The following is a 26,251-nucleotide window of genomic DNA, read 5'->3' as shown; positions in this document are numbered from 1 at the left end:
ATGGGGGTGGAGAAACTGTCCCAGCAAACACTCAGACAGACTATAATGGTTTACCTTTAATCTGTGTAATCAGAAATGTCTGTGTAAAAAAACCCATTATATTTGTTTATGCATCTTTTCTGTCAAAAAGGGGGGTATATATTCACCTAAGGATCTCTCCTAATCTGCAGACCCATAACCCCATCCAGATTTATTGGCAGAGACCCACACTTATAACCTATAGCAGTGATCCCCAACCAGTGGCCTGTGAGCAACACGTTGCTCCCCAACCCCTTTGATGTTGCTCCCATTGAATGATCATTTTTAAATTTCTGACTTTGGAGACATAAAATCACGTGTCCTGCCAAACTGAGCCTCTAGACTGTTAGTCCACATTGGGCTACCAAATAACCAATCACAGCCCTTTCTGGACACTCCCTAGGAACTTTTTTCATGCTTGTGTTGCTCCCCAACTTTTTTGATATTTAAATGTTGCTCATGGGTAAAAAAGGTTGGGGACCCCTGACCTAAAGTTAAGTAAAGGGCAGTGCAAGGGTGTAAATGGTGTAACCTGGTATTTTAGTCCCAGAAGGTTGTCATCTTTGAATCTGGCCCTTTAATTTTATGCTATTTATTTTATGTTTTAATGGGGAACTCCCATGAAAGAAAGTGTATGTCTAAAGGTCCCCATACACGGTAAGATCCGCTCGATTGTCGAGATCGGCAAGCAAGCGGATCTTCCCCCGATATCCCCACCTACGGGTGGGCGATATCGGGGAGCTTGAAGTTAAAAAAAATAATAATCCGATCATTTGGCCCTGGGGCCAAACGACTGGATTATGCAGGCGGCAATGGGGCAGTCGGTTCGGGGACCGCATCAACGAGCCGATGCGGCCCCCCATCCGACTGAATCTTTTAACCTGGCCGATCGATATCTGGCCAATTTCAGGCCAGATAACGGTCGGCCAGCCTGCTCGTTTCTGCCCCTACACGGGCAGATAAGCTGCCGAGTCGGTCCAAGGGAGCGATATCGGCAGCTTCTATCGGCCCGTGTATGGGGGCCTTAAGCCACTATATATATATTCATTTCACAGTTTCATTGGTTTTAAAGGTGATTGTAAATGTAATTATATTAACAAATGAACCAATGAGATTATCCAATGAATGTATACTGGAATGCTTAGATTTACATTTTCTTTCATTATGCAAACAACAGTTTTGGTTGCACGTCCCCAGTAAAGAACAGCCCACTTTCCAGATTAGATCATTAAAATCCAGGCTTCAAAATAAAACAAAATGTAATCAGAACAAATCAGCCAGCACTATGCAAATGGTTTCCATTATAAATTCAGTGTCATTCTCTGCAGTCTTCTAGGCAAGCAATTTCACTGAAGAAAACCTTAAGTGATCACGTAATTTAAAATATTCATGAATTTAATGAAAAGCGGCGATAGTTTAAAATGCTGAGCATATCTGAGATATACTTAGATTTCCTGTTTACTAAAATACAAGGAGTCGGGGGAATGCTGTTTCATGATATAAAGGCAATACAGATAAAATGCTTGGATAACAGGGAATCACAACAAACGCACAGTAAAAGGCGCAAAACAATTAGAATAAAACCCCCCCATAACATTGCATATCAGTTCAACAGCATTTTATTGAGAGTTTACACAATATTCTCTATGGGGTTAGAATGTTATGTTATTTTTTTCAAGTATTTTTTTATATACAGGTATAGGACCCATTATCCAGAATGCTCGGGACCAAGGGTATTCCGGATAAGGGATCTTTCCGTAATTTGGATCTCCGTACCTTAAGTCTGCTAAAAAATCAATAAAACATTAATTAACCCCAATAGGATTGTTTTGCATCCAATAAGGATTATTTATATCTTAGTTGGGATCAATTACAAGGTTCTGTTTTATTACTACACAGAAAAAGGAAATCAGTTTAAAAATTCTGAATTATTTGATTAAAATGGAGTCTATGGGAGACAGGCTTTCCGTAATTCGGAGCTTTCTGGATAACGGGTTTCCGGATAAGGGGTCCGATACCTGTACTATTATATATAATTTTGTATGTGCTGTGTAATTGTGTGTAATATACTTTCTTTTGACCTACAGTTAAGAGATGTTTAGTTACAGCGCATTCAGCCCACTATAATATAAATGCACTTTTTATGCATACAAGTTTATATAAACATATAATTTTCCTTTAGATAGAAAATAATATTCAGTAAAGATTTAGTATGAAGATGGACTTGCATGGAATGATCCATTCATGTTCTTAAGAGAAAAGGAGGAAGCACAAGGCTGAGTTAGTTAGGGTACCTGAGAGGCCCAAATCCACAATATTATTATTATTATTATTACTAACATTTATTGATAAAGCGCCAACATATTCCGCATCGCTGTACAATATGTGGGTTACATACATTGGACATACAGAGTAACATATAAAGCAATCAATAACCGATACAAGAGGTGAAGAGAGTCCTGCCCAAAAGAGCTTACAATCTACAAGACACAAAAGTTTCAATTAGCCCTTCTTAAGGGTGAAGACACACTTAGCTACTAGTAACAGCTACTCGTCACGGCTACTAAATGCCAGAAAATACCCTGCCATAGACAATACTGAGAATTGCCGCTGCTAAAACACACATAGAGACAGTTATCAGTAAACGATCAGCATGGTGTGGTTTTGTAGCCATAACAAGTAGCTGCTACTAGTAGATTTGTGTGTCTTCACCCTTAATATCGACCATAGACCTATATGACACCAACACTTATCACTGTTTACAAATACTTGTTGAGAAAGTAGGACTTGGATTTCAGGTTCTCTGGTGGGCTGTAGGAGGCCCAGTTTGACACTATATCATATATACTATATCAGACAATTATTCATGATAATATACTTAGCCCTTCAGACAACAGGCAAACATGGAAACCCATAAGTTTTTACGGTAGCTAATTACACTGGAACTCCACACAATAAATTAAAAAGTGCCTTTTATATTGTTCACCTTAAAAAGTCAATTACTCAGTCATTCCTGTTGGCTCCCATCCAGCAATGAAATTGGTTGCACAATGGCCTGTTAGGGGTTTGCAAGTGGCTAGAAACCCACTGTTTTAATATCCTTTTCTCTCCTTTTTGTGAGTAACATCTAATGTATCATATTCACAGAGGAGTAACTATCGACATATGCGCTGACAGCATTTATAAGAATCAGCAGTTTTCATCCAAACCATGTTAGGTTAATATATTAATATATTTAGTGAATGGGTGCCCATCGTTGTTACATTCTAATGGCCATTTAAGCAAGGGACTGCAACTCTCCCGTCGATGGAATGAGTCTTATTTCATTATCAGACACTGGATTAGGGTTGCCAACTTTTCTGGAAAAAAAATCAGCTTTCCTATATTTTTGCTGTTCCCCATTAATAACATTGGTATTAAGCATTCATTTTACCAGCCCAGGTAGGTAAAATACTGGCTAGGTGGCAACCATATGCTAAACCCTTCTAAAAGTCCTCTGCCAATATTGAAGTGGTTGGATACAGGTCAGTAGACTCAAATAAACATCTACAGGTAAGTGGCTCATTTATAAACACTGGGCAAATTTGCACCTGGGCAGTAGCCCATAGCAACCAATCTGCGATAAGCTTTTTCAGCCAGTTGCAGGAAGAACAATGAAAGCAAACATCTGATTGGTTGCCATTGGTTATTGCCCAGGAGCAAATTTGCCCAGTGTTTATAAATTATCCCTGGTGTTTATAAATTATCCCTTGCAGTATGATTCTAGGAAGAAGCTGCCATGCTGATTTCAAGATTAATCACTGATATTATGAGCTGGTAATGTCCAGTAGGTATGGGTAGGTATGCAATGGGTTACTTTTGCACTTTTGAGTACACTTTACACCTATTTCCAAAATTTACTGTCTGTAGCCACCAGCAGCCACCACCATTAAAGGGGATATATACCCTCCATAGCAGTATTGATCCACCCAAATATTGCCAGACAACAGCTTTCAGAATTAAAATGACAATGGGAGGTGTAGTCCAGTCGTTATGGTACAAAGAAGGCAGTTTTGTAGTTGTCTGTAAGCGGCAGTTGTTGATTGTAACAAACAAGAAAGCAACACTGACTGTTTATATTCTATTCTCGTTCATCTTCATCTACTTCCCAATGGGCCAGCGGCCTATTTAATGCAAGGGGATCCTCCAGTGAGAATCATGCCTGCTCTGCTTACACCTGATGTTGTTAGACTACTGTTTTTACCAGTTAATTACTGATAGGTTGGTATATGGGATTTGTAATCCAGCAAAATTTGGGTGACATTTTACACATTAGCAAAAAGTGCATGCTTATATTTAAAGGGGAAGTAAATGGTTCATAACTCTACCCCACTGTGCCCTAGAACTGTCCAAAATAATTACAGATGCATGAGGCTTCTCATTTCCTCTAGAACTCATTTTTCCTCTGACCCTTAAGAGCTGGGGCAATATTTCATTGAACAATGTTGATTTAAGAATCCCCACCTGGCCTTCTGTCTACAGCTCCCACTATGAATTAACCTTTAATAACAAGCCGGGAACTGTAGTCCACAAACATTGGTGAGGGCTACGATTAAGCTATAAACCATGTCTGCTTTAAAGCACAGAGCCAGAGCCACTTTAAGGGCTGCTCAGATGGAGAGATTGACCCATGTATGGCCACCTCCATTGCCAAAGTTTAATGGGACCTAAAATGATTTTGCTTTGGGGCCCAGGAAGTTTTAGTTACATCACTGTCCCAACACATAATCCCAGTGCAAAATAACCTTATACAGGTATGGGACCCCTTATCCGGAAACCCATTATCCAGAAAGCTCTGAAATACGGAAAGCCTGTCTCCCATAGACTCCATTTTAATCAAATAATTTAGAATTTAAAACTGATTTCCTTTTTCTCTGTAGAAATAAAACAGTACCTTGTAATTCATCCCAACTAAGATATAAATAATCCTTATTGGATGCAAAACAATCCTATTGGGTTTAATTAATGTTTTATTGATTTATTAGTAGACTTAAGGTATGGAGTTCCAAATTAAGGAAAGACCCCTTATCCGGAATACCCTTGGTCCCGAGCATTCTGGATAATGGGTCCTATACCTGTAGCTGTTATTCCGATTTATCTACAAACATTTTAGTCCCTGGCACAGATGAACAATGAAATGTGTAAAGGAAACCCTGATACTAGGAAGAGATAAGAGATAGGTTCTCCTGCAACAGAAAACTAGGTTTGCCACCTGGCCATTATTTGCCCGGCCTAGCCGGTATAACACCAGTTAGGGCCAGCACTAGTCTGGCAATGTACTTGAAAGTAAATTTGTAATAAATCCATCCCTTCGCTGCTGATCACCCTTAATACTTATGGGCCCACCTCTACTCTGCCTATAACCTTGCCCAGTCCGCCCATTTCCCTGCCCACTTACCAGCCCCATCCACCTTTCTCCCACCCAACCTGCCAATTTTCCCAACCCCAAATGATGCCACACCCCATCCCCAACATGAAAGCCGGTATTAGTACCGGAAAAAGGTGGCAACCCTACAGAAGACAGGAATTCATAACTGTAGATATCCAATGTACCAGTACTTACATTGTCTCATCTATGATATCTTGAATAAATACTGACTTACAGAATGTTATACTAATATAGAAACAGTGACAGTGGGCTTTTAATTTCTATGATGTGAAAATGCCCATGATGTCTATTTTCAACATTAATGGCTGTTCAGTTAATCCCACTGGCATATCAAGGCCAACAAAGGGCAAGCGAAAAGCCTGTGGCTCGTCTGAGCAGTTTTATCACACGCAATCAAACTATATATGGTCTGGCTAAATGCAGAGTTATATAAAATATTATAGGCAATCCTAACGAGTTGGGCAACGCTAAAGCCAAACCCCCAAACTAACCGAAGCAGAATTCTAGGAAAAAATTAGCATGTGTTTTCCAGAATTAGCTGACAAGGCTATTAATTAGAAAGACATCAACAATAGCACAATAATATCCCACTTCCAAAAATGCAGGTTCCATAAAAAAATATATAGCGATAATATGAATGTGACAGTTCCTATTGTCTTTATGCTTCCTTCGGGAAGGATGAAATGAGGCAAGGCAGAACCAATGAAATATTTGCACAAACAAGCCTGGTCATTGTTACATAACCTGTTTGTATTCAGTTGGTAAATTCAGTTATATATATTATAGCCTTGCAAAACCAAGAGGAATTTCCTATAATTGTAGCAAAGCACAGTCTTTATGTGTTTATGTACAGGGGGAGAGAGGCGGTAATATTTTAAAAAAATAAAAATGTATATATGGCACCTGCGGGAAGGGAAAGAAAAGCTTTTCTCAACCCACTTCTGCAGACTTGCTGATCTCAATCTTTCCAATCAGAATACTTCGGCTTCTGAACCAAAATTTGTTAAAGAGCCCCACACAACACAGAAACCCCTATTATACATATCACTATAGTCTGTCAAAAATTATAAATGAATACAATTTTTATATGCTGAAATCCACCAGCAAAACATTATTCTCTTTCTGCATTATTTGAAATCCTGGCAGGGGAGAAGGGACTAAGACATTGATGTTACAACTTCTCCACAGCTTACAGACAGCATGCAGGAAGTACATAACCCACAATACATTGCACTGTGATGTTCCTTTCCTTTCCACGTTGTGTGTGCAGGGAATTGTGGGATTGGGAGGATGCAGGCTAAAGGCAGGCTCCCATGTTACATTTTTTTTATTCTCAGTAGTAGTCAGCCAGATCAGCATGAGAACAGGGGGCTTAAAGTGTTCCCAATTCGCAGGGTGGCATCTAATTGTGGCTGGCATTCACTTGCTATGCCCATCTGACAAAATTATCTATTTGACCACACCCACTTTACAATTATGCCCATTTTACACTCCCTAGCCATGCCAGTATAATCACTAAATAAAATGGATAAAGGGCATATTAACCCCAAACATGCCAGTATAATCACTAAATAAAATGGATAATCAACAACCCCAGATGTGCCAGTATAATTACGAAATCAATGCAGAAATGAATAGATTAAAAGCGTTAAAAAGAATTCCACAATGGAACTCATGGCCATCTTAGATTTTTCTCTTAAGATACAGGAAGCAGAAAGCTGCCTGGGAGGAACTAAAGGGGAGCCAAGCAAACACAGTGGGATGTGTGCTCAGAATCAGGACTGTCCTGCTTTTTGCTTGGGAGGTATGATGGTGATGCAACTTCTCCAGAGGCTTTGCATGATCCTTCTCTACAGGGGACATTTTATTTTCTACTGCAGCAGCTCCTGATTACAACTGCAGAATGTTAACCATCATTGCTGCTATGTTTACTTCTCACACTGATGGATGAAGGTCAAGAAGAAAATATCAGCGATCAGACAAGGCATACTAAATATATGTGAGTACATTTCAGCAGCAGAAACCTGTATAACATAGGGATGCACCCAATCCACTATTTTAGGACCCAGCCGAACCCCGAATTCGTTTGCAAAAAATACGGAACCAAATCTGAATCCTAATTTTCCGCAAATTAGTATAATTTGCTAAAGACAACTGCGCGCATGAAAAATGTTCAACTTCAATGATTATGTAACAAAAAGTCACATGATTTTAAGGATTCCGATTCGGTTCGGCCAGAGGCATGGATTTGGCCAAATTGGAATCCTGCTGAAAAAGGCCAAGTCTTGGACGAATCCCGAACCAAATCCTGGAACCTACATTCTTCATGAGAAAATACAGGAACAACACTCTCAACTTCAACACTGAATATATAGAAAACCTAGGTAATAGCCAGATGGCAACAATATCAAGGTGGATCTCCTGAATGGAGCTCAGGACAAGAATACCTAGGTTTTTTTTTACTGTCTGTAATTAAATGTAGGTGAATTCACTATTGACAGGGAAGCAGGACAACTGAGTTCCAGCTAGGTCCAACCACCAAGTATCCCACCAAGCCTGGACAGGCAATCTGTGGATTCCGGCTAATGCCAGAGGGGCTGCTGTAAGATGCCATAGACAGTCGCTATTTAGTGGGCTGGTGAGGGGGCTGTTTGGGCCTCTGTGTACTGGAAATGCCAGGGCCTATTTTAAAGTTCACTTCAGGCCTGTGCCGATATCAAACCCATTTCTGGTTAAACTGGTTAATTATCAGGGCTATCACTTTGCCCTGTACAGGCCAACAGCGTGGGTGACACAAATATCTTTATACCCTGATTTTACAGCCAATATAGAACAGAAATGAGCTTCTTGTACCTCAGTGAAGAATCACCTTAAAGACAATAACCTACTAAGCTGTGCATCCAATCACAAACATTCTTCTTTTCTACCCTCATGGGGCTACTGAATAGATAGACAGTAATGCTAAAACAAAATGCTAATGCCTGCATTATTTGGACAAGTATGGGATCAGGCATGCTATTCTATATTTATTTTATAAAGTACAGCACTCTGCAGGGCTTTTCAGTTCAAACGTGTGTTTATTGGTTCAAAAACCCGACGTTTTGGTTTCGGTCACTGACTGTGACCTTTCTCAAGGAAACAAAAAAAAAAAATTTATATATATATATATATATATATATATATATACAGTGGTGTGAAAAACTATTTGCCCCCTTCCTGATTTCTTATTCTTTTGTATGTTTGTCACACAAAATGTTTCTGATCATCAAACACATTTAACTATTAGTCAAAGATAACACAAGTAAACACAAAATGCAGTTTTTAAATGAGGGTTTTTATTATTTAGGGAGAAAAAAAATCCAAACCTACATGGCCCTGTGTGAAAAAGTAATTGCCCCCTGAACCTAATAACTGGTTGGGCCACCCTTAGCAGCAATAACTGCAATCAAGCGTTTGCGATAACTTGCAACGAGTCTTTTACAGCGCTCTGGAGGAATTTTGGCCCACTCATCTTTGCAGAATTGTTGTAATTTAGCTTTATTTGAGGGTTTTCTAGCATGAACCGCCTTTTTAAGGTCATGCCACAACATCTCAATAGGATTCAGGTTAGGACTTTGACTAGGCCACTCCAAAGTCTTCATTTTGTTTTTCTTCAGCCATTCAGAGGTGGATTTGCTGGTGTGTTTTGGGTCATTGTCCTGCTGCAGCGCCCAAGATCGCTTCAGCTTGAGTTGACGAACAGATGGCCGGACATTCTCCTTCAGGAATTTTTGGTAGACAGTAGAATTCATGGTTCCATCTATCACAGCAAGCCTTTCAGGTCCTGAAGCAGCAAAACAACCCCAGCCCATCACACTACCACCACCATATTTTACTGTTGGTATGATGTTCTTTTTCTGAAATGATGTGTTACTTTTACGCCAGATGTAATGGGACACGCACCTTCCAAAAAGTTAAACTTTTGTCTCGTCGGTCCACAAGGTATTTTCCCAAAAGTCTTGGCAATCATTGAGATGTTTTTTAGCAAAATTGAGACGAGCCATAATGTTCTTTTTGCTTAAAAGTGGTTTGCGCCTTGGAAATCTGCCATGCAGGCCGTTTTTGCCCAGTCTCTTTCTAATGGTGGAGTCGAGAACACTGACCTTAATTGAGGCAAGTGAGGCCTGCAGTTCTTTAGATGTTTTCCTGGGGTCTTTTGTGGCCTCTCGGATGAGTTGTCTCTGCGCTCTTGGGGTAATTTTGGTCGGCCGGCCACTCCTGGGAAGGTTCACCACTGTTCCATGTTTTTGCCATTTGTGGATAATGGCTCTCACTGTGGTTCGCTGGAGTCCCAAAGCTTTAGAAATGGCTTTATAACCTTTACCAGACTGATAGATCTCAATTACTTTTGTTCTCATTTGTTCCTGAATTTCTTTGGATCTTGGCATGATGTCTAGCTTTTGAGGTGCTTTTGGTCTACTTCTCTGTGTCAGGTAGCTCCTATTTAAGTGATTTCTTGATTGAAACAGGTGTGGCAGTAATCAGGCCTGGGGGTGACTACAGAAATTGATATTGAAATTGAAAATTGAAATTGATAAACCACAGTTAAGTTATTTTTTAACAAGGGGGGCAATCACTTTTTCACACAGGGCCATGTAGATTTGGAGTTTTTTTTCTCCCTTAATAACGTAAACCTTCATTTAAAAACTGCATTTTGTGTTCAATTATGTTATCTTTGACTAATAGTTAACGGTTTTTGATGAGCAGAAACATTTAAGTGTGACAAACATGTAAAAGAATAAGAAATCAGGAAGGGGGCAAATAGTTTTTCACACCACTGTATATATATACATACCTATGAAAAATAGTGCTGGTTCCAATTTGGAAAAGTTTGTAAAAGAGATCTTTTATTGGCACAAAGGAACGGTTGATTTGAGGAATTTAAAATAAGGATTTTTTTTAACCTTTCTGTTTCACTTATTGTTACCAGCGAGTGTCATTAACATTTGTCAACACAAGAAAATCAGGTCATCAATAGAATCCTTCCTACATAGAAGCACTATAGTGGGCAAAACACCATTCAGGAATACTACTTATTAGGGCTCATTTACGTGCAGTTCAGTTGCAGTCCCGCAAATTTCCCGGCAGACAGTTGCATGTAAAACCACTTTCATTAAGGTACTTGCGTCCAAAAGCGCTCTTTGCATTTCCATCTAGTTGTGAATGCTGCTGTGCCTATTGATGCAGGGGAACCCTGTAACTACTGTCACCTCCTCACCAGGCAGTAGCTCTGGATCTCTTTGTGCACAGCGTCAATTGGTGCAGCACGCGTGCATATAAAGAATCGGGCGTCACTCACACACCAAACACCTGAAATTAAACCAGAAGGACTTCCATGCGATTGCATTCTGATGATGGCACAGTTGCATTAATTTTGGATGCAACTGTGTCAGATACAGCACAAATGCGAAAAGCGCATCACCCCCTTGCAACAGCAATCAAGCTGGAATTCTGGCAAAAAAAATGCTGTTTTTGACCAATTTGGCCACCTATACACTGCCTCAAATGGGATAATCCAGTTGTTTGGGCCCCGGGTCGCTTCCGGTTTTGGAGCATTTGGAAAAGCCACAAATATCAGGAAACCCAATAACAAACATCAGAACTGATTGGTTGCACAGAATGTCTTCAATGATCTTCTAGAACTCTGCAAGGACTTGCTGTTTAAAAAAAGGTCAGCCCTCTTGCAAATCCATTCTGAAAAGGGCTCTCAGTAACATTCCTCTGCTGAATGAATCATGGAACCTTTAGTTGCTGGGGGGTTTTCCTTATGTATAAATCCCATTGTTTCATACAACAAGAGAAGAATGTTGGGTATGAGAGAGGATTGAATGACTGGAGAGGGAACTGTCTTTGTACAGGTGATGTTATTTATACACTTAATTGTTGTAGGCATGGGCCCTGATTAGCTCTGGATTCAAAATAGGCCCTGGCATTTCAAGTGTACGGAGGCCCAAACAGACCTCCACAAGCCCACTAAATGACTGTGGAATCTTACAGCAGCCCCTCTGGCATTTGCCAGAACCTATAGATTGCCAATTCGGACCTGCCTTGGATGTAAGTTTTTCTAGGCAGCCCTAAGGGTGAAGACACACACAGAGCTACTAGTAGCAGCTACTTGTCACGGCTACTAAAATGCTGATTTTACTGATAATTGTCTCTGTATGTTTTAGCAGAGGCAATTCTCAGTATTGTCTATGGCAGGGTATTTCCTGGAGTTTAGTACCCGTGAGAAGTAGCTGCTACTAAGTAGCTGTGTGTGTCTTCACCCTAAAAGGCCCAGTCTGGCACTGTTTCTGAAACCTTTATAGAACTTTCCTTTCTTCCTTATCCTTCTTTTCACCAACTGGAAGGACATGAAGCAGCAAAAGCACTAACTTTCTAAAAATATCTTCATGGGACGCCAAACAAAGCAATGGCTGAATGATGTGGAAGATTATTTGAGAACAATGGGGTACATAACTGGTGTTGGAGTGTGTTAGATCGGGAAGAGTGGAGAGGCATAGTTGCCGTAGCGCCATGGGGTAAGTAAGGTAAGCTGCCACAACAGATTTTTCAGCATGTAAAGTGTCGGTAAATTTGTAATACTGCCACGGCCCTTAGCTGGTGATTTGCCAGCAAGGCCTGTCAAATACCAGCCAGGTGACAACTCTAGTGCCACTCTAGTGGCCAAATACCAACTGTGCTCCTCTACTGAGGTTTACTGGGTAGCAGTATGGCAACTTCAAGTCATGTATTGAGCAGATTTACAGAGAAGGGGGTGTGTATTAGAAACCATGTACTCATACCTACCGGTAATTGTTTTAGAGCAAACAGTACAAATACCCTTTTAATAAGCAAAGGCTAGTGAGAGTAATTCCCTGTATTTTATACCTGAAATGTACAACCTATTTGTTGTTGAATTACAGTTTCCAGAACCCACTGACAACAACGGCTAAACAAGTGCTGCAGACTGGACACACCTGATGTACATACTGAAATATCACCGTTTCCCAATTTATATTCTTTTTCTTTCATTTTCTCTCCCCAAAGGCACCTACCCTAAAGCGTTTCTGAATCCAGTGCTACACAAATGCTTCAGTCCAGTAAAAAGCCAGAAAATCTATCTGTACAAAATGCCATTTTCCATATCTAATAATCTCCGGCTTCCTTGTCGGCTGCCAGTGGCAGGGCCGGTGAATTTCCTTGCATGTATAATTCAGAACCATCTGTTCCGCGTGATGCTCCAATATTTAAACATTTTCACGTCTCTAAATTTTCACATAATTGGCAGCGGTTGTGCACTCCCAAATATTTGAGCAACAAAATACTCTCTCTGTATTCGTATTCAAGGGGGGCCCAGGTGGTGGAATATCTGATCTTATACTTAGCAGAGAATTATCTGGAAAAAACACTCAGGTGCAATTTGTAAAATATCTATACTGAATTCCAATTCACTTTGAATGGGGTGTGAATTTGATCGTAGGGTCCCCCTCCCACCACTTGGGCAACCAAACATTTTAAAGCACCATATGTACTCTTAAATTTGCAATTTCCTATGACAATGCCTTTCCTGGTTCCTACAAAAGAGTTTTTAAGGGCTGTATAGGGTTTCATGGATTATCACATGACAGGTGGAACTTTCTGTGAGACAAGAAGAATCTATTGTTTAGAAAACAGTTTAAAGAACAGGGCCCTTTATTGTTCTTCTCCTTGCAAGGGCTGACGAGTCTGGTGTAGCCGGAGGTAACAGTGTGTTTTTATAAGGAACCTTCCCTATAGGACATTGCTAATACCCTAATGCCACCGCTGAGCATGGATTTAACCCTGTAAAGAACTGGTGTGACCTCATGTGCATCCGGAAGTGCTCCCCATGCATTATATAAAAGGGAAAGTTAAGATGGAGACGCTTATGGGAGACCAACTGAAACGGGGGAATAGAATTAAATGTGGCAAACGAGGGACAAAGCAAAAAAAACTTATTACGGTCACCCAGGACTGGGGAAAAAAGCTGCTCCTGGTAACTTAAAGAGCTGAAACTTTGATTATTAGATTAAAATTTTGTCTCCTCTAGGTCCGGAAATACAAAATTTGCAACACCCTACAAATCACTCCCTTCCCTGACCCTATCCGCTAAATGATAACTCCTTATAAGTACAAACACCCACTCATTTCCCACCCATTCTGCGGTCTCTCCGTCCATTGCCCTGCCCCATGTTACGCCCCTGCCCACTCACCTGACCCAAAGGCCGGTATTACAAGAAAATAAAGGTAGCAACCCAAGACAGACTTCATTTTTATTCAGTGTAAGGTGGTCCAACTTACAGACCTACAGCTTTTGTTAAAGTGTAACTCCCAGCACCCTAGAAAGTCACACCTTATAGAACACTAACATAAATCATTAGGGCCACCACCTTTCCCTACTACTGCCATCTTGCCCTGCTAGACCTGTCATTCCACTCTCCCTGCAGGAACCCACTTGCATAGCTGGATGCTAAGCCTCCCTAAATCAATGCCAATGAATTTAGTAGGCATTACACATGGAATTGACACTTTATATATCCTGCTATGTGTTCTGTAATTATTATATATTTAATGGGCCCTGCATTTATCCTGTCATTTTTTCTGGGGTTATCATACATCAAATTGGCGCTGAATTTATACCGCCATGTGTTCTAGGGTCATTATACATAAAATCCTGTAATACACAGAGGGTATTATACAAGGACATGCCAATGTATATATTCTGCCATGTGTTATATTTAACATGGCAAGTGCTCAGGAGTATTAAACATGTCATTGGCACTACATTTATACTGAAAGATGCTCTGGGAGATATTTTACATGAAATTTCAATCACTTTTATGTTGCCATGTGTTCAGGGCTATTATACATGGAATAATCCCATGGATACTATGTAGATAATATGGGCACAGATTGGAAGAAAAAGTGCAAGACCCTAACGGGCACTGAAGTGCACCCTTTAATAGTTGGTCAAGCAGATCTTGGTGTAAGGTGCGGGCCACAGCATCAGTGGGTGCAGGCCAGCTGTGTCCTTATGGCAGATGGTAAGGACAGTGCCCTGTTGTGCCTTGTGTCATCTGCCACTCACTAAATTGAATGTATGACGTGCCAGTTAGGGGGTGGGTAGGAGGTGGGAGGAAGGATGCCTACATACCTTCTGCCCCTAATAAAACAAACAGTGCTGTATTCATTGGGGTAGCTGCCGGTCTCTCAGGGCTCTGAGATCTGCAGCAATTCTTTATACAAGAAGGCAATGTGTAAAGTGCAAAAAATGTGTGCACTGTGCCGGTTTCTGCTCTTTGCATTCTACTTTGCCAATAGTGAATGACCCTTATGCCTTTAATTGGACTCCCCCAGTATATAAAAATCAACCTTTTCCAATGCCCACCTGTGCAGGGACGCAGGATAGCTCCTCTGTTGGCACCCCCACACAGCTATGGTTGTGAAGAATTATGAGAAGAAATAAGTTTTCCACTAGCAAAATGAAAACATTTTGGAAAATAAAACAACTAAATTCTAACAATAACACAGGACAAGAAGGCAAACACAGGTAAAAATCTTGCAGAAACTTAATGCAAGCTCGCAGGCTGCGGCAGCACCCCCCCAACTCCTCCCCCCCAAAAAACTTTCAGTCTGTAGAAATAAAGGCAGCCAAGACATGAAAGATTTTCTATTTTTCTGCCTGCCAAGGACCTGGGAAGAGAAAGAAGGAAGCCTTGGGAATCAAATGACTCAAGATGGCGAGAAGCTTGTTGTTTAGAGGGCAAGGGAAAAGGAGGAGGGAAAAAATGGAGGATATTGTTATATAAACAAAGGGATAAATTTCAACAACTCGGCCAGTGTGCAGCTGCCGCTCTCTGCAAGGGAGCAGCACAAAAGGCTGAGTGGAGCACAAGAGGAGGGAAGAGCCGGGACCCAGCTAAAGATAAGATATTCTCTTGGCAAGAACCTCTTTCACCTCTGATCTTCTCCCTGACTCCCATTTGCATGACACCCTCATGTACCTGTTTGGTTTGGGAGGGTAGCACCCCTGCTTTATACCTGATAGGCAGTTACCTCGCTTAACCCCTAAAATACTTCTGGCTGCTGGTTTACTGATTAAAAAAAACACACACATATATACTAGGTGGAGTTATGTGTAGCTAACTCCCTCTTAACCCTGGGCCAGCCGCTGCCAGCAGCCTGTGAATGGGCCCTTTACACTGAGGGGGGTGCGGAGGAGGTGACAGTTTAAGGTTACCAGCAGATGTTGCCAAGAATTAAACAGAGTAATGGCTGCAAAGCGCGTTCATGGCTCATAGTAACACTCACTGGGAACCTGGAACACACTCTGTGGATATTATAGAGGATTCTATAAGTGTGTTGGAGCTACAGAAAAGCTCAATAAACATATGAGTGATAGGGCAAAAGGAGTTAACTGCTGGTACCAAGAAGCCACACAGGGGTTAAATAGGATACTAAATATCAAGCAGCTGGGGTGGGGGTTGTTATTCCAGGTAAGGGAAATGGTGGGAATGAAAACTGAAACCGAACATGCCGGAGAGTGGGGACACCTGGGTAATGGAGGGTTAAAGGGCTGCTACATGTGTTTGGCGGGGGGGGGGGGGGGGGTGTTTGGGAACTGAAGTGCCTTTTACCAGTCTCACACAGTCACCTCTGGGAGGGGCAGGCAAGAGTTAATTAAGGAGGGGTTATTATGGGGACAGGTGCGTTGCTTAATGCCATGGACACCATGAAACATCAGGGAGAGAAGCTGCTGCTGCAGTGCAAATAGCTAAAGCGAAATGGAGAGAATATACAGAGACATGTAATGAATGGGCAGGGGCAGCAGGAAGGGGTGAATGGCAACAGGGAGGCAGAGGGGGAAATAAGGGCAGGAGGGACAGGAGCAAAAGGGCAAATGGGCAGGAAGGAGGCGAGGGGCAGAAATAGCAAGAAAGGCATGAATACAGCAGGAAGGCAGAGGGGCAAAAAGGATGTAGGGGGCAAGGTGGGTACTAAGGAGGCAGTGGGGCAGTTGGAGGATGAAGGGCTGGGAATTGTAAAAGAGGCAAACAGGGAGAACAGCAGGAAAAGAAAGCCAGGGATACAGTAAAGAGACACAGGGACAATATAAGGGAAAATACGGGTGTAACATGCAAACAGAGGGGCAAGATGAGGAAGAAGAGCAGGGGTATAGGAGGCAAAGAGAGGGGCAAGATGAGGAAGAGCAGGGGTATAGGAGGCAAACAGAGGGGCAAGATGAGGAAGAAGAGTAGGGGTATAGGAGGCAAACAGAGGGGCAAGATGAGGAAGAAGAGCAGGGGTATAGGAGGCAAAGAGAGGGGCAAGATGAGGAAGAGCAGGGGTATAGGAGGCAAACAGAGGGGCAAGATGAGGAAGAAGAGCAGGGGTATAGGAGGCAAAGAGAGGGGCAAGATGAGGAAGAAGAGTAGGGGTATAGGAGGCAAAGAGAGGGGCAAGATGAGGAAGAGCAGGGGTATAGGAGGCAAAGAGAGGGGCAAGATGAGGAAGAGCAGGGGTATAGGAGGCAAACAGAGGGGCAAGATGAGGAAGAAGAGTAGGGGTATAGGAGGCAAAGAGAGGGGCAAGATGAGGAAGAAGAGTAGGGGTATAGGAGGCAAAGAGAGGGGCAAGATGAGGAAGAGCAGGGGTATAGGAGGCAAAGAGAGGGGCAAGATGAGGAAGAGCAGGGGTATAGGAGGCAAACAGAGGGGCAAGATGAGGAAGAAGAGTAGGGGTATAGGAGGCAAAGAGAGGGGCAAGATGAGGAAGAAGAGCAGGGGTATAGGAGGCAAAGAGAGGGGCAAGATGAGGAAGAGCAGGGGTATAGGAGGCAAAGAGAGGGGCAAGATGAGGAAGAAGAGCAGGGGTATAGGAGGCAAAGAGAGGGGCAAGATGAGGAAGAGCAGGGGTATAGGAGGCAAAGAGAGGGGCAAGATGAGGAAGAAGAGCAGGGGTATAGGAGGCAAAGAGAGGGGCAAGATGAGGAAGAGCAGGGGTATAGGAGGCAAAGAGAGGGGCAAGATGAGGAAGAGCAGGGGTATAGGAGGCAAAGAGAGGGGCAAGATGAGGAAGAAGTGAGGGGGAAGAGACAAACACTACAACAACAGAAGAGAAAGAAGAAACTGCTCCCTGGGGCGGTAAACTTTGCCCAAGAGCCGGCAGCCCTCCAGCCCAAGAGCCGGTAGCCCGGCAGCCCTCCAGCCCAAGAGCCGGCAGCCCTCCAGCCCAAGAGCCGGCAGCCCTCCAGCCCAAGAGCCGGCAGCCCTCCAGCCCAAGAGCCGGCAGCCCTCCAGCCCAAGAGCCGGTAGCCCTCCAGCCCAAGAGCCGGTAGCCCGGCAGCCCTCCAGCTAAACAGCCGCCGATTGGGACCTCAGAGCTGTCGGTACCGGTAGCTCAGGTTTGGGATCTTCCCATTCCCGGGGCGGACGGGGGAGGGGGCCCTGAGATCCTGCGCAGAAACCCCCTACACACAAGGAGCCCCGATAGTTCCGAGGGTCCCACACTCGTCCGAAAGCGACAGCACCTTTATACCAACTTCATCCCCTCCTCCCCCAAGATGGGGGAACACTCTCCCAGCCTTCTAATACTCCCCCACGGAGGCTGCTGATAAACAACCCCCTGCCAGCACTCACCTTCACTCCTGCAGGGATCGGGGGTCCCTGGCTCTTCCTCTCCAGCCGGGGGTGGGGGTACTTTGTGGGGAAAGTGATGGAAGGGGAATCTGCTGCCTATGCCCGATCCTCCTTCCCCAGGAGCGCTGGGAAGGGACATAAAGGCAGAGGGTGGAACTGAGCTCCTCACTGTGTGTCTGTGTCTGTGCAGCAGATTGAAGGAGATTCTTCCCAAGGTTTATTATTCAGCTTCACTTCAAGGCAAAAGCTCCAGGAACCCGAAGTGACGTCAGCCAACAAGCTCGCAATGTAATTCTCCCCTGTACAGAAACAAGCTCACAGCAATGTAATTCTCCCCTGTACAGAAACAAGCTCACAGCAATGTAATTCTCCCCTGTACAGAAACAAGCTCACAGCAATGTAATTCTCCCCTGTACAGAAACAAGCTCACAGCAATGTAATTCTCCCCTGTACAGAAACAAGCTTGCAATGTAATTCTCCCCTGTACAGAAACAAGCTCACAGCAATGTAATTCTCCCCTGTACAGAAACAAGCTCACAATGTAATTCTCCCCTGTACAGAAACAAGCTCACAGCAATGTAATTCTTCCCTGTACAGAAACAAGCTCGCAGCAATGTAATTCTCCCCTGTACAGAAACAAGCTCACAGCAATGTAATTCTCCCCTGTACAGAAACAAGCTCACAGCAATGTAATTCTCCCCTGTACAGAAACAAGCTCACAGCAATGTAATTCTCCCCTGTACAGAAACAAGCTCACAGCAATGTAATTCTCCCCTGTACAGAAACAAGCTTGCAATGTAATTCTCCCCTGTACAGAAACAAGCTCACAGCAATGTAATTCTCCCCTGTACAGAAACAAGCTCACAATGTAATTCTCCCCTGTACAGAAACAAGCTCACAGCAATGTAATTCTTCCCTGTACAGAAACAAGCTCGCAGCAATGTAATTCTCCCCTGTACAGAAACAAGCTCACAGCAATGTAATTCTCCCCTGTACAGAAACAAGCTCACAGCAATGTAATTCTCCCCTGTACAGAAACAAGCTCACAGCAATGTAATTCTCCCCTGTACAGAAACAAGCTCGCAGCAATGTAATTCTCCCCTGTACAGAAACAAGCTCGCAGCAATGTAATTCTCCCCTGTACAGAAACAAGCTCGCAGCAATGTAATTCTCCCCTGTACAGAAACAAGCTCGCAGCAATGTAATTCTCCCCTGTACAGAAACAAGCTCGCAGCAATGTAATTCTCCCCTGTACAGAAACAAGCTCACAACAATGTAATTCTCCCCTGTACAGAAACAAGCTCACAGCAATGTAATTCTCCCCTGTACAGAAACAAGCTCACAGCAATGTAATTCTCCCCTGTACAGAAACAAGCTCACAGCAATGTAATTCTCCCCTGTACAGAAACAAGCTCACAGCAATGTAATACTCCCCTGTAAAGAAACAAGCTCGCAATGTAATTCTCCCCTGTACAGAAACAAGCTCGCAGCAATGTAATTCTCCCCTGTACAGAAACAAGCTCACAACAATGTAATACTCCCCTGTACAGAAACAAGCTCGCAGCAATGTAATTCTCCCCTGTACAGAAACAAGCTCACAACAATGTACTTCTCCCCTGTACAGAAACAAGCTCACAGCAATGTAATTCTCCCCTGTACAGAAACAAGCTCGCAGCAATGTAATTCTCCCCTGTACAGAAACAAGCTCACAGCAATGTAATTCTCCCCTGTACAGAAACAAGCTCGCAGCAATGTAATTCTCCCCTGTACAGAAACAAGCTCACAGCAATGTAATACTCCCCTGTACAGAAACAAGCTCACAGCAATGTAATTCTCCCCTGTACAGAAACAAGCTCGCAATAATGTATTAATCTGTGTACAATAGACAAACAAGCTCGCAATAATGTATTAATCTGTGTACAATAGACAAACAAGCTCGCAGCAATAAAATACTCTGCTAGACACCAAGCAAGAAAGCTCGCAGTGACTGGGTCACTGGGTCCTGAATGATGTGAGACTGGGAATCAGAAGGGCAGATTGTGTATACAGGCATAGGTGTCATTCATAAGGTACATATACAGAGTGTGCATTAAAAAAACCATGCCTTGTTTAGAGGTTTCCATCATGCTGTTGTAGAACTGCAACTTCCAGAATTCCTTAAAAGCCAAAACAACAGCATTTTCAAAATAACAGTTTTTGAAAGGAGCAAATGGAACGTCTATACAATGCCATCTACTGGTTGAAAGGTGCTATGGCAGCAAATCTTAGAGGGGTGTAATGGGGGTGGTTGATATTCCAGGCACCTGTGATGCAGAATATAGTGTGTAGCTTAGTCCAGCTTTATTAGAAAATAATGACAGTCTGTGTATGATTATACCCTCTGTCCTAGGTCTTTGCAACTTGTTGTGCAGGTGATGGCAGACAAATACCTCAAAAGCCGCTATATTTAGTTTATTACAGGATTAGACCAATAAATATATGTAACATACAGATAACAAGAGTTCCGTGGGTCCCACTGATCCCCGCCATGAAGCACCGGCACCCCCTGCTGACCTCCCTTCCCCCCCAAAGTGCAAAAAATTTTTGTGTAGTAGCTCACTAGCAGCTATCTGGTTGCTAGGATCCTGTTTTCCTTAGCAACCAGGCAGTGGTTTGCAATTGGTTTTTATTTTTTATTTTTTGTGGGTTTTTTTGTGTAGTAGCTCACTAGCAGCTATCTGGTTGCTAGGATCTTGTTTACCTTAGCAACCAGGCAGTGGGTTAAAGGGACTGAATAGAAAGATAAGTAATACAAAGTAACAATAACAATAAAATTGTAGCCTCACAGAGCAATATTTGTTTGGCTTCTGGGGTCAGTGATTTGGAAGCTGAAAAGGAGTAGAAGAGGAAGGCAAATAATTCTAAAACTTTCAAGAAATAAACAATAAAGACCAACTGCAATGTTGCTAGGGCATTCTATAACATAGTAAAAGGTAACTTACAGGTGAACCACCCCTTTAACCCCATTTAACTTGCTCTGGGTTTTTATTCCTACCCAGGGTTCAATGAGCAGAAGCAGCAAAAAAGTACCCTGGCACTTGTGCCTAGCTCTTTGTGGCATTTCTAGTTTATATACCCTTTAAGTATGTGGTCCACTCATTCTGGATAGATGGAGGTAGAAAAACATCCCTGATGGACTGCAACACCCAACACTCTTTAACCCCTGGTATAACATTTGTGAATATGTTGGGGGTTGTAGTGCAATAACATTTAGGGGGACCTGCAAAGTTTAATAAAACTTCCCCCGAGCACTTCAGGGCCATTCAGTTTAAATCCCAAAGGCCCGGATGGGCCCAGTTGGGCCCAGGAGAACCAGAAAAATTCCTAGTGGGTCCCAGTCTGGAACAATTCCCATCTGCCCTTTATTATTTCCACCATAATCCTATATAACATCTATGCCATTTGTTTGCTCCATCTATGTTGAGAGGTTTTATGGAGCAGCATTAGAAAACAGCACTACGCCTTCTCTTGTTACATTTAATTACAGTATTTATTGGCAAGCCACAATTGCACAGTTGATGAGACCAAAATGAATGATGCGTTGCTGGTAGGCAAGATTCTCACTGCAGAGGCCAATAGCACCAGTGGTGTAACTAGAAGTTACTAGGCCCTGCAGCAAAATCGTTTTAGGGCCCCAAATGTGCTGCCCCCTAGTGCTGCTTTGGCCCCCCTATACCTTCTGTGCTCTCCCTTCCCCCTGCAAGAGATGCAGGGTTGGCTTAAGGCAGTGATCCCCAACCAGTGGCTCAGGGGCAACATGTTGCTCCCCAACCCCTTGGATGTTGCTCTCAGTGCCCCCAAACCAGGGAGTTATTTTTGAATTCCTGACTTGGGGGCAGGCCCGGATTTGTGGAAAGGCCACAAAGGCCCGGGCCTAGGGCGGCAAAAATTGGGGGGCGGCATGCCGCCCCGCCGCACCAAAATATTAAAGTTTATTGCGCATACGGAGCAATGGGGACCTCTCCCCCACTGCTCCGTATGCGATTGAAAAGGGCCGCGCATGCGCAATCGCGAGTTCGCACATGCGCGGGGGGAGGTTCGCCGTTCGCGCATGCGCAGGGGGGCGCGACAGAGGGGGCGGCCTCGGGGCGCCCGGCCAACAAATCCGGCCCTGCTTGGGGGCAAGTTTTGGTTGAATAAAAACAAGATTTCCTACCAAATAAAGTCCCTGTAAGCTGATAGGGTGCATAGAGGCCCCTAATAGCCAATCTTAGCCCTTATTTGGCTCCTCCATGAACTTTTATGGTGCTTGTGTTGCTCTCCAAGTCTTTTTATATTTGACTGTGGCTCACGAGTAAGAAAGGTTGGGGACCCCTGGCTTAAAGGAGAAGGAAAGGCAAAATCTATTAAGCACACTATTAAATAGTACTACTATTGCTGTGTAAAAACGCTATATTCCTGGCTTGCCTAATGAAAGATTTACAGAGATACACATACTAGAACTTACATGCTTGTTTCAGTGAACGGCGCCGCCATCTTGTCCAGCATGTCTGTATGGGCTGAAAAGCACAAGTCCCCCCCCCTCCGCTCCCCGCTCCCGTCACAAAGATTTCGCAGCTCCCCGCTCCTGCCACAAACCCCCCCAAGCTCCACAAACCCCCCCCTCCTGCCACAAACCCTCCGCCGCTCGCAGCACCTGCCCCCCCGCTTACCCCACCTTCTTGTTACGCTGCATCGCCATGGCAACCAGACGCTCCTGCCGTGTGCGCATGCACTGCCTGCAGTAACAAGTCGCCAAGTCTTGAAGGAGCGTTGCATTATGGGAATCTTCTCTACCCAGCTCAGCGTTTTTTTTTCCTTGGCTTCTGATCATCTGAACGGGAGAAATATGGGGAGACTTAAGGGCACTATTGAGACAACTGAAGGTAAGCCTGCAGCTTGGGATTAACTCTTTATTAGCCTTTCCTTCTCCTTTAAGTTGTCCATACACAGGCAGATTTCAGTTGCCAATTAAGGTGGCCATATATGGGCTGATTGTAGCTGCCGATTCGGCAGCTTATTGGCCCGTGTAGCAGCAGCAATGTGGGGCCTGTACGACCGATATCTGGCCTGAAATCGGGCAGGTTAAAAAATGTAGTCGGATCTGGGACTGCATCGGCTCATTGATGTTGTCCCTGAACAAACTGCGCCCATTACCGTCATTATAATTTGCCTAATTAGCCTAAATTTGCCCAATATTGCCCACTCGTATGTGGGGGATATCGGGAGAAGATATGGTGAAGATGGCGAGCTTAACGTGTATGGCCACCTTTAGGGTCCATAAGACCGACTCAGCAGCTTATCTGCCTGTGTATGGGGCCCTCAAAAATTGGCCAGATGTCGATTGGGCAGGCTTGATTTTTTGTAGGATCAGGGACCACATTGATTCATTGATGTGGTCCTCACTATGACTTTTCCTATACCCTTCATTGCAATGCGATCATTTAACCCTAGGGACAAACGATTGCATTAGCATCATATTGTATTGGGGGAAAGATTTGCTCATTTGGAGTTGCAGGAGTATGCTTGGAGTTGGGGTGTCCAATAACTATAGGTGCCCTACAGGTAAATTGCAGTATGTACGCTGGGTGGGTTGCATTTTAAAGGGGCAGCACACACTCCTGCATGTATGAGTTTTTAAATATGGCTGACATTGGCATGCTAAAGAATCTGGGAGTCGTAACTGCCGGTGATTTGCACTGACTATAAGAATGCACTGCCTCTGCCTGTAATATTTTCTACTTTTCATCCAATCTCAAGGCAAACTGCTTTTCCCTTTCAGCCCTATAAACCAAAAATATAGCAAAAGTGCCATTATAAGGGAACAAGGTTGCGCCGGATGATGCCCTTGATAAATGGCCTTTATTACCCTGCGTGTAAGTGATATTGTAGGGAGGATGCGGCGCAGAAAATCAAATAAAAGGTCGCTGGGGGAAGAGAGAAGAAAATATTAGTGTTCAGCAGAAAAGCAGTCGCAGACGTGAGAAATGGCTTGTAAGGTGATCGCACTGTGCGCCCCAATGCTGCGCCTATAAATACCGCCCAATGCTCATTTTCTATTTAACGCAAATCAAAACAACCTCCTTTTCTCTCTCTATGAATTGGGCAATTTACTAAAGAAAACCCTTTAAACTTCCCACGTGTTCCTGGTTTTTTTTTTTTTTTTGAACGCAGTCAGGTTTAAAGTCCACTGAAAACAAAGGAACTTCCATGCGTTGCTATTCCGACTCCTGACTCACAAACACAGCAGCAGCTGCTATTTACACATTGAAAAAAAAAATCTGGTTTGTTCCAAGGGACTTTCTCTGTTTATAGACGGAATCGTTCTTTTATCCTGTTCAGATTTGTATTTTTGTTGTTGTGTTGGTATCGCCCAGGGGCTGCGATTTTAATTGCGCCGGAGGATCTTCATTAGTATTAACACATGGGGAGAATTCACAAAGCCGCTTCATTAGGGGAAGAGAGGTCTTTTTTTGCATTGGATGAGAATGTCAGGCGTCCCTCGGTCATTTGGTAACATAATAAGTGCGAGAGGCAGAGGCATTGCCATCCAGAAACACTGGGGGAAGGGCGGGAAAACAAATCCTGCCTTAATAGGGGCTTTAACAGGGAAAAAAATCCTTGGTTGCAAAATAAGACTCTGGATAAATATATATATAACAGTATGGGGGGACGTGGTTTATACACAGACACATATTTGCTATGAATATTTCTCTTTTTCTGCCTGTATTTATTTCCCTGAAAGTGCTCCCATCCTCACAGCAGCTGCGCTTGCATTTATTGATTTTTTTTTTTTCGCTGCCACATTCCCGGAATACAGATTTTAATCATTTCACTACAACACACTCAGTAATTTCATTAAAAACTGGAACGGAGCAGCCCCAGTAAAGCATTTCATTTGTGTGACACACGAGTTTTCCCTCTCTCTGAGCAGCACAAGAACTGACTAAGTAGTCACACATATATACACAGGGTCGGACTGGGGGGATGCAGGGCCCCCGCCGGCCGCGTCCCCTGCACCCCTTAGGGGCCCCTGCAGAGCCTCCCTAACCCACCGCAGGGGCCCCGGCCCGAAGTCCACCCCTGAGTCTGCTTAAGTTTAACGCGTCAGGGGAGGAACACCATTGGCTGGGGGAGCACCGGCAAGAGTCAGGACTGGGCCACCGAGTCCCACTAGGGTCAGGGCCCACCGGGTTTTTACCAGGTGTCCCGGCGGCCCAGTCCGACCCTGTACATACACACACAGACACACACATACACTGTCTGTGTGAGTGAGTGTGATATAAAAGCACTAATAACTAAGATTTTCTCAGTAAAAGTAACTAGCCATGGTTCTCTAGGCTGCGTTTGTGTACTGGGAATACAAATGTCACGTTTATTATGCTCTGTTTATATATATATATATATATCTATCTATCATCTCTCTATCAGATAGAGATAGACAAACTGATAGCCTGCCTGTCTCTATATCATATATCTATTGATCTAAAAAAAAATCAAAACAAATATAAAGGTGTATAAACCAAAATTTTCATGTTGCAAGTAAATTGCCATGTTGCACATATACTGTGTACGCAAATGTTGGAGGAAATGCATCTGTCTCTCTATCTATCTATCTATCATCTATCAATCTATCTATCTATCTACCTCTGTATGTATGTATGTATGTACAGTATTAATTATCTATTTATCAATCAAACTATCTATCTATCTATCTTCCCTGTCTAATGTATACATCTATTTCCCTGCCTCTATCTACTATCATTGCTCTGTTGTCTATCATCTATATATATTATTGCTATTTATCATCACCCCGCTACTATATATCATCAGTCTACCTGCTATAATTTTATCAATAATCAGCACCATTGTCTATTGGTCTGTCTTTAATGTGCCTCTGTGCAGTATCCAGCTACAGTATATCTATCTATCTATCTAGCTGTCTGTCATCAGTCTTTCTACCTTCCAGCTGTGTATCATATCTATCTATCTATCTATCTATCTATCTATCTATCTATCATCTATCTATCATCTAATCTTTCATTTGTCCTTGTATCTATTAGCTGAGATTCTCTAAACAGTATCATTTATTTAGGAATTGCTACATATA

General features: G+C 43.2%; 1 protein-coding gene across 17 annotated transcripts in view; it reads right to left on the bottom strand.

The window, feature by feature from the left end:
• baz2b (bromodomain adjacent to zinc finger domain 2B) overlaps nt 1–18,385 on the bottom strand; it is a 157,598-nt gene extending 139,213 nt beyond the window's left edge. For 11 of the 17 annotated variants that reach the window (XM_012971065.3, XM_012971074.2, XM_012971066.3 and 8 more), the window contains exon 1: nt 18,124–18,384. The gene's annotated coding sequence lies outside the window, so the exon portion shown is untranslated. Of the gene's footprint in view, nt 1–18,123 lie in introns of all 17 variants that reach the window. The other 6 variants (XM_012971060.2, XM_012971071.3, XM_012971063.3 and 3 more) reach the window with 2 other exon arrangements.
• Nucleotides 18,386–26,251: the final 7,866 nt, after the last annotated feature.

Source organism: Xenopus tropicalis, chromosome 9 (assembly GCF_000004195.4).
Source record: "Xenopus tropicalis strain Nigerian chromosome 9, UCB_Xtro_10.0, whole genome shotgun sequence".
Classification (NCBI taxonomy): domain Eukaryota; kingdom Metazoa; phylum Chordata; class Amphibia; order Anura; family Pipidae; genus Xenopus; species Xenopus tropicalis.
The sequence above is the reverse complement of the archived record's forward strand: the minus strand, read 5'-3'. Positions and strand labels throughout refer to the sequence as shown.